This window comes from Panicum virgatum, chromosome 2N (assembly GCF_016808335.1).
Source record: "Panicum virgatum strain AP13 chromosome 2N, P.virgatum_v5, whole genome shotgun sequence".
NCBI classification, from domain to species: Eukaryota; Viridiplantae; Streptophyta; class Magnoliopsida; order Poales; family Poaceae; genus Panicum; species Panicum virgatum.
Window position 1 is genome coordinate 52668635 of NC_053146.1, and position 14480 is coordinate 52683114.

At 42.0% G+C, this 14480-nt stretch overlaps 1 long non-coding RNA gene across 1 annotated transcript; it reads right to left on the reverse strand.

The window, feature by feature from the left end:
• Window positions 1-12052: 12052 nt before the first annotated feature.
• LOC120661191 lies at window positions 12053-13590 on the reverse strand. The gene is made up of 4 exons (XR_005669818.1): window positions 13348-13590; window positions 13213-13260; window positions 13021-13074; window positions 12053-12427 (listed from the first exon to the last, which is right to left on the reverse strand). It is a non-coding gene; the product is annotated as an uncharacterized LOC120661191 (long non-coding RNA).
• Between the last annotated feature and the right edge of the window lie 890 nt (window positions 13591-14480).

A 14480-nucleotide genomic window follows, 5' to 3' on the forward strand; every position in this document is an offset into this window, starting at 1 on the left:
CTCGATGTTTGTCAGAATTTCAGCCTGTTCGGCTGGGCACAAAAGGTTGGGTTGGAGCTGCTAGACCAAACCGCGGCCGCGAGTCCAGCCCCAGCCCCAGCCATATCCTTTCCCAGCGAACCGAACAGGCTGCCAGTGTGCATCACTTCAGGCAGTTGTTTTCCTTCGGAGCATTTATGGTTTTGTTGTAGTTGACTACAACTACTATGGAATGTTGGCTTATACTACCTCCGTTCTTTTTTATATGACACTGCTGATTTTTTTCTTCAACTTTGATCAATATTATTTAATTATTCAGTTAGTTAAATAAAGTGAAATGAGTATTTTTACGTCTATTATCAAGAGTCTCTTGAATCTAACTTGAAGATTTGACTATTTGCATAAATATTTATAGAAAAGATGAATAGTCAAACGAAGAAAAAAATCAATGATGTCATATATTTAAAAACGGAGGGAGTAGGTCATTAGCAAGGGCTGCCGTAGAAATATTCGCTGCAACAATGGAGTGTTGCCATGCCATGTTCTCATGGGATGAGCTATCCAAGGAAAAGAAATCTTCTATCCCCCCTGAAATTCACTTGATTGAGAATCGTATTAGTTTTCTTAATATGTTTATGTGGACTGGGCCAGTACATGTTTGATTGTAACTTACTATCGTCGTTATATTTCAGTTTAGTTTCTGCTGTACCAACCTAATTTATTAAGTGCGAATTTGAATTGAGCCTTATTGATAAATATGGAACTGTATGTAAATCGTGCTAATACTAGAACAACGAAAATCACACAACACTGCAGAAGAAGGCCTAGCTAAACTGTATGGTGAGGCCATGAATAGCTATCTACCTCTATTTAGAAAAAGATCATGGTTTATCCTCCTAAATATGTAATATCATCTGCCTTCAGGTTAGTATCCCCTATAAAAAGGACCTGGCTCTGGAATACAACAAGAATAGTGGAGAAGAGGATCAATCCAAGGTCCCAGAAGATGGTCTTGACAAAAATGCAGACGTGCAGCAAAAGCAATCTATAAGATGTCTATTTTTGCCTACCCATTTCGTTTCTGCTATTATACTAGACACATTTTTGTGTTGCGACTGCATCAAACTTGTATTTCTTGACGTACTTCCAAATTATATTTCTTGACACAGGGAGCATGATAAGACCCCCACGGAACCTTCTGAAACTATCAAAGTTGCTAATGGCAGTGGTGACAACTCAGATCTTTAGTTAGCTGCTAACTGATGAATAAATGGTACAGGAGATTGTTTTGTTGGATTCCTTACACTGATCAGTTTGCTTACGTGCTATTTGCAGTGAAAATGAAAAGGTTCATCCAAACCCTCACAATGTTATCGAGCATCGATCACGAAGTGGTCGAAGGAAAACCTCATCTTAAGTAGGTGTGTTCCTTTGTTATGTCCTGATCTTTTTTTTTTTTTTGTGTCCATTCAGGGAAAAGGATTGGTAAATGACAGTTTCCTTCAATATTTTGGAAGCTTGATGGGGGTGGTGCTAGGGAATGGCACACCAGTTCTTGCAAGATTATCATGTTTTGTGTTCGTTTCAGTCAGCTAAGGCTGTTAGTTTTGAAATGTATATATGCTACCGTGTGTGCAAATCCTGTAACCATCAGCTGCACACGTAATCTAAACGATGCTGAGTATCTCAGCTCTCGTTGTGTGATCTCTGACACTGGAGTTTATTTGCTGATCAGTTTTCTAGCGTAGGATGTAACATCGCAAGTGTCTTGAAAAGCTTCAGTATCTCCGGCCTTGACCTTTGTGGCTTCCAAGAACCTATTTATATTTTGTAGTAGGGGTTGCTTCCCAGAACCTATTTATATTTTGTAGGCCACTTCCCATTCCTCTGAGTCTAGAACAGAAGAGACAACATCATCGCATTTTTGTTATAGAAAAAGGCCCAGTAAGAGTTCAGGCGCGTAAGGACGCTAGTTTATCTGAAAAAGCAGTATGTTTCACAATCGTGGTGTTAATCTTGTTGCAAAACTTAGAGATTTGGATATCACGTTGAAGGGTAACGGTATGACGAGATCGTCGCAAGAAACACTTTATGAGCAACATATAATGAAGATTAATGTATTGCATCTATATTACTCGGCCAATACAAAGATCCACGTGATATGTAGAAACAGAGAAAAATGGGATTGCCTATAAAATTGTAGAAATAGCTCCATGTATTATTCCTACTCAGTGAAATTTCCTCTCACTATCAGCTATGTCACGATCCCAAAAACCTCCCATCCAATACAGGAAAGCTGTTCCTATGAAATCAATGAAAGTCGATGCCAAGCGAGCCCATAATAAACCATCTCATTGATGAGAAAATTTGTTGTTCCATTGTTCTCATACTGCATCAAATGCATTTCATTGTCAATTATGTTTTCTCCAACCCAGATAACCAACGAGGCAAGCAGAACAGGAGCCACAATCCTTTCTACAAGTCAAGCAATAAACTTCATGACCCACTTGCTCCATGCATTCTTTTGTTGTTCTATACTTGGTGGCCCTATGCATTGCATGCTTCCTTCCTCACTCTTATAAGCATCCTGAGCAAGATTTTAAATAGCTGGTTATAATCACCACTATAGTCTGCTATAGGCTTTGGGAGAGAAGAAATCTAGGATATCCATCTCTTAGCTCTAAAAGACTAAATCCACTAATAGCCAGCTATATCTCACTATAACCGCTAAACTAAGGGTTATTTATCCAACTAAATCATATAATTAGTTTTTATTTATTATTGGTTTAGTATTGAACTTCATCATTTACAAAATTTAGTATTTCATCGACGATGTAACCAGGGAATGAAGCCAAAGAAGTACTTCAGTAACTGCAATTTTCTTGATTTCATATTTATATGTAAAATTACTCATAGATTTATGCATGATGTTGAAGTATAAATACATAATTGTGAGAAGCTTCTAGAAGATTATAGAGTATGCATGAAACATGGGTACCATGCTTCATGGTGAAATATGGAATACTCTAAAAATTAGATAATTGTATGGTTAGATAAGTACGAGAAAAATTCTAGAGTTAGATATTTTGTAAAGAAGTGTGCAGAAGATGGACACATGGCAAAATCATATGAGCCATGGAGTGCTATAAATAAGTGTACTCTCCTCCTCTCTTGCCCCATACCATGGCATAAGAGGTTTCAAGTAGGAGATGGTAAGGTTGCCATGTAGTATAGTAGTGTCATGGTAGGGTAGCCACATAAAGAGTGCAATAGTCTTGTGTTATACTAAGTTATGGTGAATAAATAGTTGTGTTTCCAAATAGAGTTGGTCACTTGTATTAGTATTTAGTTGAAGCTCTTTTTGGTATAGTGAAGAAGTGATATAACACTACTTCGGCATAATTTCTCGAAAGTCGGTGTGAAGGTTGGGGATTTCTCAACACATGGTAGAACCGCTAAATAGGTTAGCTAGGCTATAGCTATAGCCCGCTATAGCTTTTTTTAGCCTCTACAAACACCAACCGCTAAATGTCTTAGCCCGCTATTTTAAACACTCATTCTGAGTCGCACAGATAGGAAATGCATAGTCATATTAAATGTAACTGAAAGCCCCACTATGGTAAGACAACTTCTCCACATTCTGTAGGTATTATTCTACTACCGAGGAGGGTAGTCCATCTGTGAAAAAGCTTGACTTGAAATGATCTAGCTGCGTGTCCTTTTAGACATGTGGCTCAGCAATTCAGTTATGTCAGTAACTGTACTTTCATCAGCATTGCCCCTCTCCATTTCTGCCATGATGTGAGATATTATAGGCAACAAGGTTATTGTGCCACTGGAAAATATTGGAACCAATCAACAAAACATAGGTCCACTAGTTTCTTAAAATATTATTCAACTAGCTAAAAACTTATCCACTGGTTATTTTATATCACGGCCTGATTCCATTTTCCAAAAATTAGTAGTTCTAACATATGAAATGTTTATCAATAAAACAGTATAGACGATTGAAAATGAGCTGAGAAACATAGTATAAATCATACATCATTTTCTTTCAAACATCAACAAATCAGTGTACAAAGAAAATTTAAGGCAAAGATAGGTAAATAATTACCTTGGCAAGACATGCTAACCTCCCTTCTTCTAGCAATTGAAGTGTCTGATCATCCATAGCGTTTAGAGTAGCATGGAATACGCCGTTGCCTGGCGCCTAACCTCCCTTCTTCTAGCAATTGAAGTGTCTGATCATCCATAGCATTTGGAGTAGCATGGAATACGCCGCTGCCTGGTGCGGCTGGGATTAGAGGCACAGGTGATGTACCAGGCCCAGCAGGAGGAATCAGCAGCCTGCCGATGCCAAGCGGCGGGCTAGGGAATGGAAGCAACAACTGCCTGTCGAGGTCGAACGCCACAGTAGCGAGGAATGCCAGTATCCCCTCAAAGTCGAGGCCGAGCTCTGCGGTGTCGGTGAGCAGCAATCGCGGTAGCACGCCGATCCCAGCTAGCGTGGCGTCGATAAGCCGGATCCACCGCCGCCAGTCGAGGCCATCCGTCGCTGTAGCAAGAAATCCTAGCATGGGAGCTCCCAAAGTTTGTCCCACTAGGTATGCCGCAGGACCCACTCGATGTCCTTTTCTGCATCCTCCACGAGGCAGAATCAACTACTTATGTACCAGGCAGTTTTTTAGGCAAGTTGGGGATGTGGGCCCACTTCCTCCTTGAATTCTTTCCACAACAAGTTATTGGACGTTCCGTCTAAGCCACCAACTTGTTCCCCACCATCCATGGCCGTAGTTGTGGCACATTCCTAGATCCGTCAAGCATGGCAGCTCCTACCTCATGTCCATGGCGCCAAGAGGATGTGGTTGCGACCAAAATGTCGCGCTAGGTGAGAGAGTCGTCCGTGCACCAATGGGGGCGAGTTTTCAATATCTGGGGGGGCGAAAGATGATACCGCCAAAAGCAGCTCATCCAATATTCCGTCAATATCGACCAAAAGAGAATTTCCAAATGACAAATGCCATGCAGTTCGAGGGAGACCAAAGCGAAGCATTGAAGGGAAAAGGTACCTCACCTCAGTATATCCAGTTCTTCCTATTGGTATATCCAGTTTTCAGTGATTAGATCCTAGCACGGGCGCAATTTGTTTGGAGCACGCGGTAGCTATTAGATCCTACCCCTTCATGAATCCTTCCTTTTTCAACTTCCATTGTTGGAACCTGTTACACCCGGTTTTAAGGACAAAACCGAATGCATAGCTATATGTATGACAGGATCAAGTTTCATACATATAGAGATATTATAAGTGAATAATCAGTAACAATATCACGAAAAAGAGAATTAAAACAATTAAAGACTATCAAAGTTATACAGTTTATCCTAGAAACGAAGGCTTTAAACTTCACAGGCAATCGACTGGGGGTTGCGTACGCCTAGAACTCAGCATCATCTTCGAAAGACTTCACAGTAACTTTCTCTTCTGAGCAGCAGTAAGCAAGTGTGAGTACACTTATGGTTGGTACTCAGCAAGGCCACAAGAAATAACCAGAATGTGATTTATATCCATCTTTAAGTTGAATTAATCATGTGAGGGTCTAAGCCGCTCTTGACCGTGAGCACGGCTGATATATCAGTTTTACACTCTGTAGAGGTTGTACATTTTCACCACAATTTGCGTAAAAGCTCCGAAGAACTTTGAACCCAACCACACATGTGCTAGCTAGGCACAATACCACACTTCCGAGGTGTGATTGCATAGGGACGCTACGAGACCTTTACAAAGATTCCCTAACAAATGACAATCCGCTAAGGTTTCAAGCCAAAGCAGAGCATAACCCTCCCTAATGGTCAGCTCCTTAGCAAAGGCCGCTACTCCAAGAGGACCGGGCTATACCCCATCGATGCATCCCCTCTTGCCCTTTCGATAAGACTGTCACAAGCTAGAGTTTCTAATTAATTAGCCAAGATCAGAGCCATATAGTATTGTGGTTGTACTGTTTTCTTGGGTGGTTCTCCATGTTCCAATTAAACAAAGTATTCTTGTAAATAAGCATAGGCAGAAGTATGGTTAGGGTCACTTGCCTTTTTCCAATGAAAAGCTACTATTACTGCTCTTCAACTTTTGCTCACTTGCAATTCTTGATTCTTTAAGCTTCAACAACGAGCCTTCTACTCGAAGCAATCATCGAGTCGAGCAAACATACAAAGCAAACAAGTACAACTAAGAATAATACACCAAAACAAAAGAAAGACTTCAAAAGAACGTATGAAAGGATAGGGCTCGGCTACGATTACGAGAACGCAAGAAACGCGGAAAACGGAGCTACGGTTGAAAAGAAACAACTATCAGGAGATTTACGTTAACAAAGAAACTAAAGAACTATAAACTTCATTTATTTTAATTAGAAACCACATGTAAAAGACATTTAAAAGAAACACATTATATTTACATTTATAAAATCGAAGTAAAACTTAGTCAAATTTTATATATAATTATCTATGTAGAAATTACACTAATTAGACAATTAATTAGAGAATAGATATGTGAGAGCATCTAAATGAATAACTTTATGATTGGTGTTGAGCTTAACAAATTATAGCTAAAATACATTTATGTTGACATTAACCATATTAATCATTATTTATGAAAAACTGTGTAACATCTAATTAGCTTTTAATTAGAAAACTAGATGAGAGATCATTATTCAAATTAAATTTATATTTAATTTCAAAACAACAACTACGGCAAAATGACACCACTAAACGATAGCTTAGTCTATTAGAAGACTAACGTAACAAGAACGGACTGAAACAGAGAAGATATGGCTAAAACAAGGTTCCAGGGGCTTATTTGTAAAGGATTTGGAAGATAAAGGGTCTAACTGAAAGAAATCGAGGACTAAAACATAATTAAACCTTAGATCCAGGGGTTAGCTTGCAAAACTAGAGCTCCTGGACGGCGGGTTGGATTTCGTAAAAGTGTAGGGGTTAAAACAGAAGAAACATGGCTGATTTGTGAATATTTTTGAACTGATGTGTACTGAGGGTTGATTTTGTAAAACCTGAGGGTCTCTTTTGCAAAAATAGATAGGGTTGACCGGTATGGAGGCTGTTGACTCGGGTTTAGATCTAATAGGGGCCGTTAGATTTCCATCCAGCGGCTCTGGGTGGATCGGGCGGAGCGGGCGGCAACGTTGTGTCGCCGGCGGCGGGGTTCGCGGCGGCGATTCGCCGGAGTTCGCTCAAACGGCGGTCCGGGGCTTGGATCGTGTAACACCCCATGCACTAGTTACCTTAAATTAGGATTAATCGGGAGCTTAACATGATCATTAGTACTAATCGTGCACTGTTCATGGGTCCTGATATTTTCTCTGTGTATGCCTCATCTTCTCCCGAACCATCCACGCACACACAGACAAGCTGAGCAGAGCCGTGCCCAAATTCGCCATGACGCCGCCCGCGCGTGTTGCGCGCGACGCGCGTGCACCGCCACGGTCGCGGGGCCGGGCCTGCCCTCGCCGCCGCACGCCGCCTTACGCCGCCCGCGCATCCTGCGCCATCGCCGACACGGCCGCCGCGGTCGCGAGCTGAGCTTGCCGGTGAAACTGCCGCCCGCCATGGACAGCTCGCCGTGGAGCCCCTAGCTCCGGTCTCCCTCCGCCCGATCCAACCCCCAAGTGAGCTTCACCGACCTCCGCTGATCCTCCTAAGCCCGGCCACCGCCACCCAGGGCCTCCGGTGCGCCGCCGCCGCCGCCGCTAGCCACTACCGCCAGTCGCCGGAGCCCGTGGCTAAATTTGTTCTGTTTGTCTTGCTAGGGCTAAATTAAATATTTTCTGTTGTTAATAAATATTGGCAAAATATTGTTGCATGCCTTATCAATAACTCATCATGCTGGTAAATTTTGGTTACAAGTTTAAGGCTGCAAGTCATGTTTCTGCTTTTGTTTAGTTGCTAGCCATAGCTTTTCTGTTATAATAGTTGCTAGACAATTCTTTCCTGTAGGTTTAATTTCAGTAACTCATGCTGACCTGGCATAAGTTTTGTTAACTCTTTTAAAGGCTAGATGTAGGTTACTTTTATATCATTTGGTTCCATGTATCTTATTAGTTAAATAAATCATTCTAATTGCTCCTGATTGTCTTATATCTTTGCTTAATCTTTTCCTAAGTAAGTTTAGTACCGCTTATGTTGGAAACACTTCAGGCTAAATTTAAGTTGAATGATCTATCATATGGCAACGTGGACCCGTTTCCCTTTTAAACCTGTTGTTGTGTTGTTCAGTAATGGTTGCCAGTTCTATCTCTCTTTTTAATCGCATTGCATTGCATCATGCTCGTACCCATGCAATCGTGACTTTGTGCCTACCTTGCTTGTTCTTTTTGCTGTATTGTCTACTACTCATCCTCGCATTCAGACATCCGCATTATTGCATCTCAATTAGGTACGCTAGATGTGCGATGCGTGGAACTGAAGGGTGATGTTGGAGTCGATCCAGAAGATGGTGTACTGATGAACCGACCCAGAAGATGGAAGGACCGACTGAAGTGCAAGCTAGGATCGGAGATGCTATCAAGCCGGTGCAAGCTAACTAACTGACTTTGTGTCAAACCTCACAAGTCCCGGAGCATAACCCCTAATTTAAGTATTCAATATTTATTTAAGTATTTGTGCATTTACGTTTCTAGGAGTTGTATTGAACCCTATTATGCATGCTTCTCCCTAGGTACCTATGAGTCTATACTAGTATACAGGTGTCGTTAGAAATACTTTGCTAAGTAGGAACTCAGTAGAAGTCGAGTGATTCCTGTCACTCGCGAGATATAAGATCTTGATACTTATGGCAAAGTGGTTTGAGAATGAATCTGTGAGAAAAGAAAAATAGAGACCGGGCGGAGAGGAATTGGATTATAGATATGGAATATATGGAAAGTGGACCTCCGCCTGTGTTGATTGAGGACCGTACCGTTGTTGGCCTTGATGACCGAGGATTGAACAGTACTAACCACATGCCGGGAGTAGGAGGTAGTCGAAACCGGTAAGTTTAGTACCATATGCGCACCGGTAGGCGGATTTGATACTGTCTTCACCAGTGGAGCTAGTATAGAAACTCATGGCTGGCCCTTCGTTGGTATTGGTGGGGCTAGCAGTCCCGGGTCGCAGGGCAGTTCGGCTATTCGGTGTGAATATGTGAAGGGTTGGTGTGTATAGTCCGACGGGGCATATATGTGCCGTGTTGGTTAGGTCCACCTTGCAAAGTTAAATCGGATCGATTCGCCGTGACTCGCGGATATGAGAGCCTTGGTCACTGCGTCACATCATAGTAAAGAAGTGGAATAAGAGTTGAAGGGCGAAGGTGGAATATATGTTTATTGTACTCTTGGAAAATTAATATGATATACCATGTTTGCTCTAGATGTTTATGCAAACCTAGCCGTTATTTGCACTTAAAACTGGAGCTAAAATATTGAAAGTAAGGATCCACTACTAGTAGTTTTCCAGCAAAATAAACTCCAGAGCCAAAAAGCATTGCATGTCTAGATAGTGGGCTAAGTATACCCATGTCGGGTAAGTCTTGCTGAGTATTAGTATACTCAGGGTTTGTTGTTACCCTATTTCAGGTGTAGCTGCTGCTGGTTGGAGCTAACCAGGATTCACATCGGTGGGCTGGATGTGACGTCCTCACGTCATCGTAGTTATCGTTGTTTTTCTAAACTAAGCTTTTATTTAATTTCCCGCCGCATTTTGAACTTTGATATTTTACGTAAACTTATTTGTAAAACTCCGCATTGTAAATTAACTTTGAGAACTTTTGTCTGCTTGTAATCATCTGTGCTCGTCTTCGTGCGAGACTTCCAGTGTTTTTCGATCCTTAACCCGACAGACGACCGGATTACACCGTTTTAAGTGCGTGATAACTTGATTAATCATTAAGATGATAGTTAGCACACTTAAGCCGGTTTAATTTGGACGGTTCTGTTACAGATCGGCTCGGTTTTGGGCTTGGGAGGACGAGCGGGCAACGGGGATCGCAATGGAGGGATCGGGACAGGACGCCGATGACTGAGAGATGACGTTCACCGTCGAGGGGCGGACCTTGTACCTCGGCGAGCAATCGAGCATGCGCGGGGGCAAGAGTGAGAGGGAAAGTGGTCGGCGGGGTTCCTCACCCTGACCTGGAGCTCCGGCGGCGACTTGAAGAGGCGAAGGAGCGGCGGGTTCACAGCGAGCCCGAGCTCGAACGGAGCTCCAATGGCGGCACACTAGGGTTTGCGGGCGAGACGGCCTGGCGGCGTCGAAGGGAGTCAGAGGGGGGGCGGCGCTTAAATAGGGGCGGACACTGGGCCTCGACGTGCGGGACAAGGAAGGCCGCGGCGACACATGGTGCAGTCGGACTCCCTGAGCTGGAGTCCCGCTCGGGCGGGAGGAAGGGGACGGGCCCGATGGGCGGGGCCCGCCTGTCGGCCGGGAGAAAGAGGGAGGCGGGTGTCGGGCTGGGATGGGAGAAAAGAAAAAAAAACTGGGCCGGGGAAGGAAATGGCCGGTTGGGCTGGGCTCGTGGGGAGAGGAGAAGGAAAAGAAAATAGAAAAGGAGAGAGGAAGATGGGCCGGTTTGGGCTGAAAAGAGTGGAGGGGGGGGGGAAGGTTTTGCAATAAAGATCAAGCAAATTCAATTCAAATTTAAATTCTTGAACTGAAGCTCAAACAATTAAAATGATGTAAGTTGAATGAATGCAACACAAACAAAACAACCTCATTTAGTTTTAGAAAAACATCCAATTATTTTATTTTCTTATACTAAATTTCCTGTAACGAAGATAAATATTGGGAAAATTTTAAAATTATGATAAAATTGTTGGTTTACTTTTATTTTTAATCACATCCTGAAATTCAACAATTTCAGGGTGTGACAGAACCATCATGGTGCTTGTATTGTTTGTTATTTATTTTTGGCTTAATGAGTAGCTGGTACTCTAATAGTTGTATTACTATGGATGTTGAATAAGAGTATTTGTTTTATTTTTGAAAAAATTAGGAGTTGGTCCAGCAGTAACATTCCAAAATATGGTAATGCAAGCAAGCAATGGAGCTCTTCATCACTAACCACTTAATTCATCTAATGTTGCTATTGTGTGAATAACTACTGACCTGACCAAGCTACACCTAGTCAGAATTTACAGCTTCCTGTAGATTCTGTGGAGGCAAGCTCTAACCAAGAGGCAACTAGCATGAATTCAGAGCTTCCTACTTCTGCAAATATGCATGAGAAACAATTTCCAACTAGTGATGAATTGTAAGATTTTCATATCTTTGTTTTTATTTTTGTGAACTGGCCATTGTTCTTATACCGAGCAACTGATATTTATATTTTTGCTGTTTAACTTTCAAAAGAATGTTGGCCTTTGAGTATGGTGGTTAATCAAATGCAGATGAGTGTCAAGGTGGCATTTACGATGATGAAGGCAATAGCAGTCAAATAGAGGAATTTGGCGGTGAATATGGAAATGGTACTGGTGTTATCTCTGCACAATGTTTGGTGTAGCATGGTCAAGTGCAAGTTTAAGTGACTCAGAGCTCTTGAGCATGAGGACCCCTGATGCTATAGTTAGGCGTGGTTGGCCAAGGATCAACGGTTACATGCCATGGTTTGAGATGATCAAAGAGAAGATGAAGAAGGCTGGAAAGAAAGCGGTAAAGATGAAAGGGAAAATGAAGAAGTGCACGAATTCTGGCATTGATGACCACAAAACGGTGGAGTGGTTCACTAAACTAGTGGATATGACTGGCACTAGTCTGTAGCACAATTTGTTTTGTAATATTTTGCTAAGTAGCTACACTAGCATGCATCTTCTGCGTAAAATGATGTTGGTGTGACTAGGTTGAACAAAACCACTGCTTAATAACAAGCTTTAATTTCTGTACCATGAAGCCTTTCGGTTGTGTAAGAGAGTCTGCGATTACATTTTTTTTACTTACTCTAGTTGATGTTGTAGAATAAATATTTTTCCAACAAGTTCAGTACCACTAACATTTGGTTGCTAGATAAACCAATATCAACCTAGTGGCAACTTAGTTGGTACAATCACTCAACAAGTTCATATCCAAATAGATATAGAGCAGATTGTTTGCTATTCATGAATAGACATTAGGCCGTTTGATGCATTGACCATGATTGAAAAAACGCATAAACTTGACAACAATCCAGAATAATGTTAGCAAAAGTGGAATAAACATGAAGAGGTCGATCAGCAGTGATTGGATTCGGCCCGATTCCCAGCTATGGATAAAAGTTGGTATATTAGCTTAGCAAGGTTTTCAGCTCATTAAATTTGGAAACAACCAAGAGCACCTTGCGGGCACTGCTCCAATTCTTTCCCATTCTAATATCTGCAGCTTCCTCATCATCAACACAATCTTCACTGCTGTCCTTAGTTCTGTTCCATAGAACCTTCAAAGTTGGAAACAAAAAGGACAAGCCAAAAATCATAGATCAGTATACCAATCATTTCAATGTAGTACCTTGCTACTACAAGTGATAGCACTACAACACTTGTACCAAAAAATAATCAGCTAACCAAATAGCATCAGAACACTTGTATTGCTTTGGTTATACAAAAAGCTTGAGCACCTGCTTCACTATGAACACTTGTATTGCTTATACAAATAGCATCAAGCCTTTGAATTAACCAAATAGCATCAAAACACTTGTACCCAAAAATTTTTTGTTAACTTGGACCATATCAGAAACAGTAGGTGAAAAATATTGTGTATAGTTGCAGCTAATCCAACTAAAAAGCATCAGCACGAAGTGAGTCTAAACCAGGATACAGAGCTGACCCAGAAGCTGGAAAAATGTTTTTCACCACCTACATCAACTAATTGAGACAAAATCCATCACATACAATGGATCCATGTCATTTAATTGGAATGTAGTTCCAAAAAAATAAAATGCCAGATGTGCTCTTCGGTAATGATGTTATCTGTGAGAGGAAGAATTATACATTTTAAAAAATGCTAGTGTTTTTTATAGGTAATAGGTACCGTCATCAAATTAGTCGATCTGGATGCTACGAAATATCCTCCCAAATCCAAAGCCTGCAAGTGTTGACATAAAAGAAATTGAATAAATTCAGTACCAATGAAACTAAACATTTGGCGAAAAAATAACTTGCAACAAATGAGTACAATTCAACTGAGTATGAATGAAGGAAATCTACTGAACCCAGGCACTACCTGCCTTGCGACAACATGAAGAACTTGCGATTGGGATGCCAACCGGTCCTGGAAATCAGTATCCGCTCAGAAAATTAGTAAAGGAAATCTGACCCTACCAGGTATTGTCCACAACTAGGGGCGGCATAACCTAACCTCGGCGGCAGCAAGCATGGAGGAGAACATCTGATTCCGCTCGTGTAGTGAGGATTCAATTGACCGATGAGGATGTTCAAATTGCAGATAAGAGATCCATGATTGTTGGAGGAGGATCAGGGGAGAACGGAATTGAACGAAGAGAGAGTAGGCGATATGAGATCGGATGCAAGAGGGGAAAAGAAGGGGTTGAGAGCAACGGTGAAGAAGAGGATGACTTGGATATAGCTGACATGTGGGACCTTGCAGTGAAGGAATCTGCCTGGTGCCAAGTGGGTCAGGCACAACAGGTGCAGTGCAAGGTGGGCAGCGGGGCACGAGGCTTATTACTGTAGTAGCTGATTCAATAGTGTTTTGTGAGAGGATGTGGTACTGTAGCAGCTGATAGTGTCTGGTGGTTATATCAACTCAAGTACCTATAATTCATCAATACGGGTAGGTACTGTAGCTATATAATTAATGTAGCTTCCTCCCGGTAACTCCTTCTCTCCAACCATCCCCATATCGATTCCCCTGTATACTATCACTCATTAACTAACTATTTATTTATCGTTTTTTAATTTAAAAAATCATACAGTATTTATACTATCATAATACGCATTATCATTATGTTACGGGGCTCAAATGCGATTAATATCGCGAAGAAACGGTGTGATGAGAGTTGGAACTCACCCTATATATATAAAGAGAGTTTCAACTCCCTCCGTATATAAGGGGAGGTTTGGGGGAAACTGTTGGATCGCCAACTCCCCCAAAGCACCCCTACTATTCGGTGGGGGGAGGCATAGGAGGAGCCGTTGGAACTCGGACCAGATGCGCCATAAGCGATTCGACCATAGAAAAACAAGAGATCAGCGACAAATTAATTCGAGAGTCTCCATAGACTCTATAGGAAAAGGAAAACACCCAGGGATAAACGGGTCTGGTGCGATCGAGGGCTCGAGGCGGTTCTCACCTCGATTAATCGCCGCAGCACGGGCGAGTCGCCCACGTCCCCGGTCGCCATCGTGCAAGAAGCGAACAACTCCCAAATCCCTAGCTTCGCTTCGGCAGTTTCTAGCTGGATTGGAGCCGAAGAATACTGGGGAGGGACAAGGAAAGAGGCGTAGCAAGCTACCATCAAGAGTTTGTTT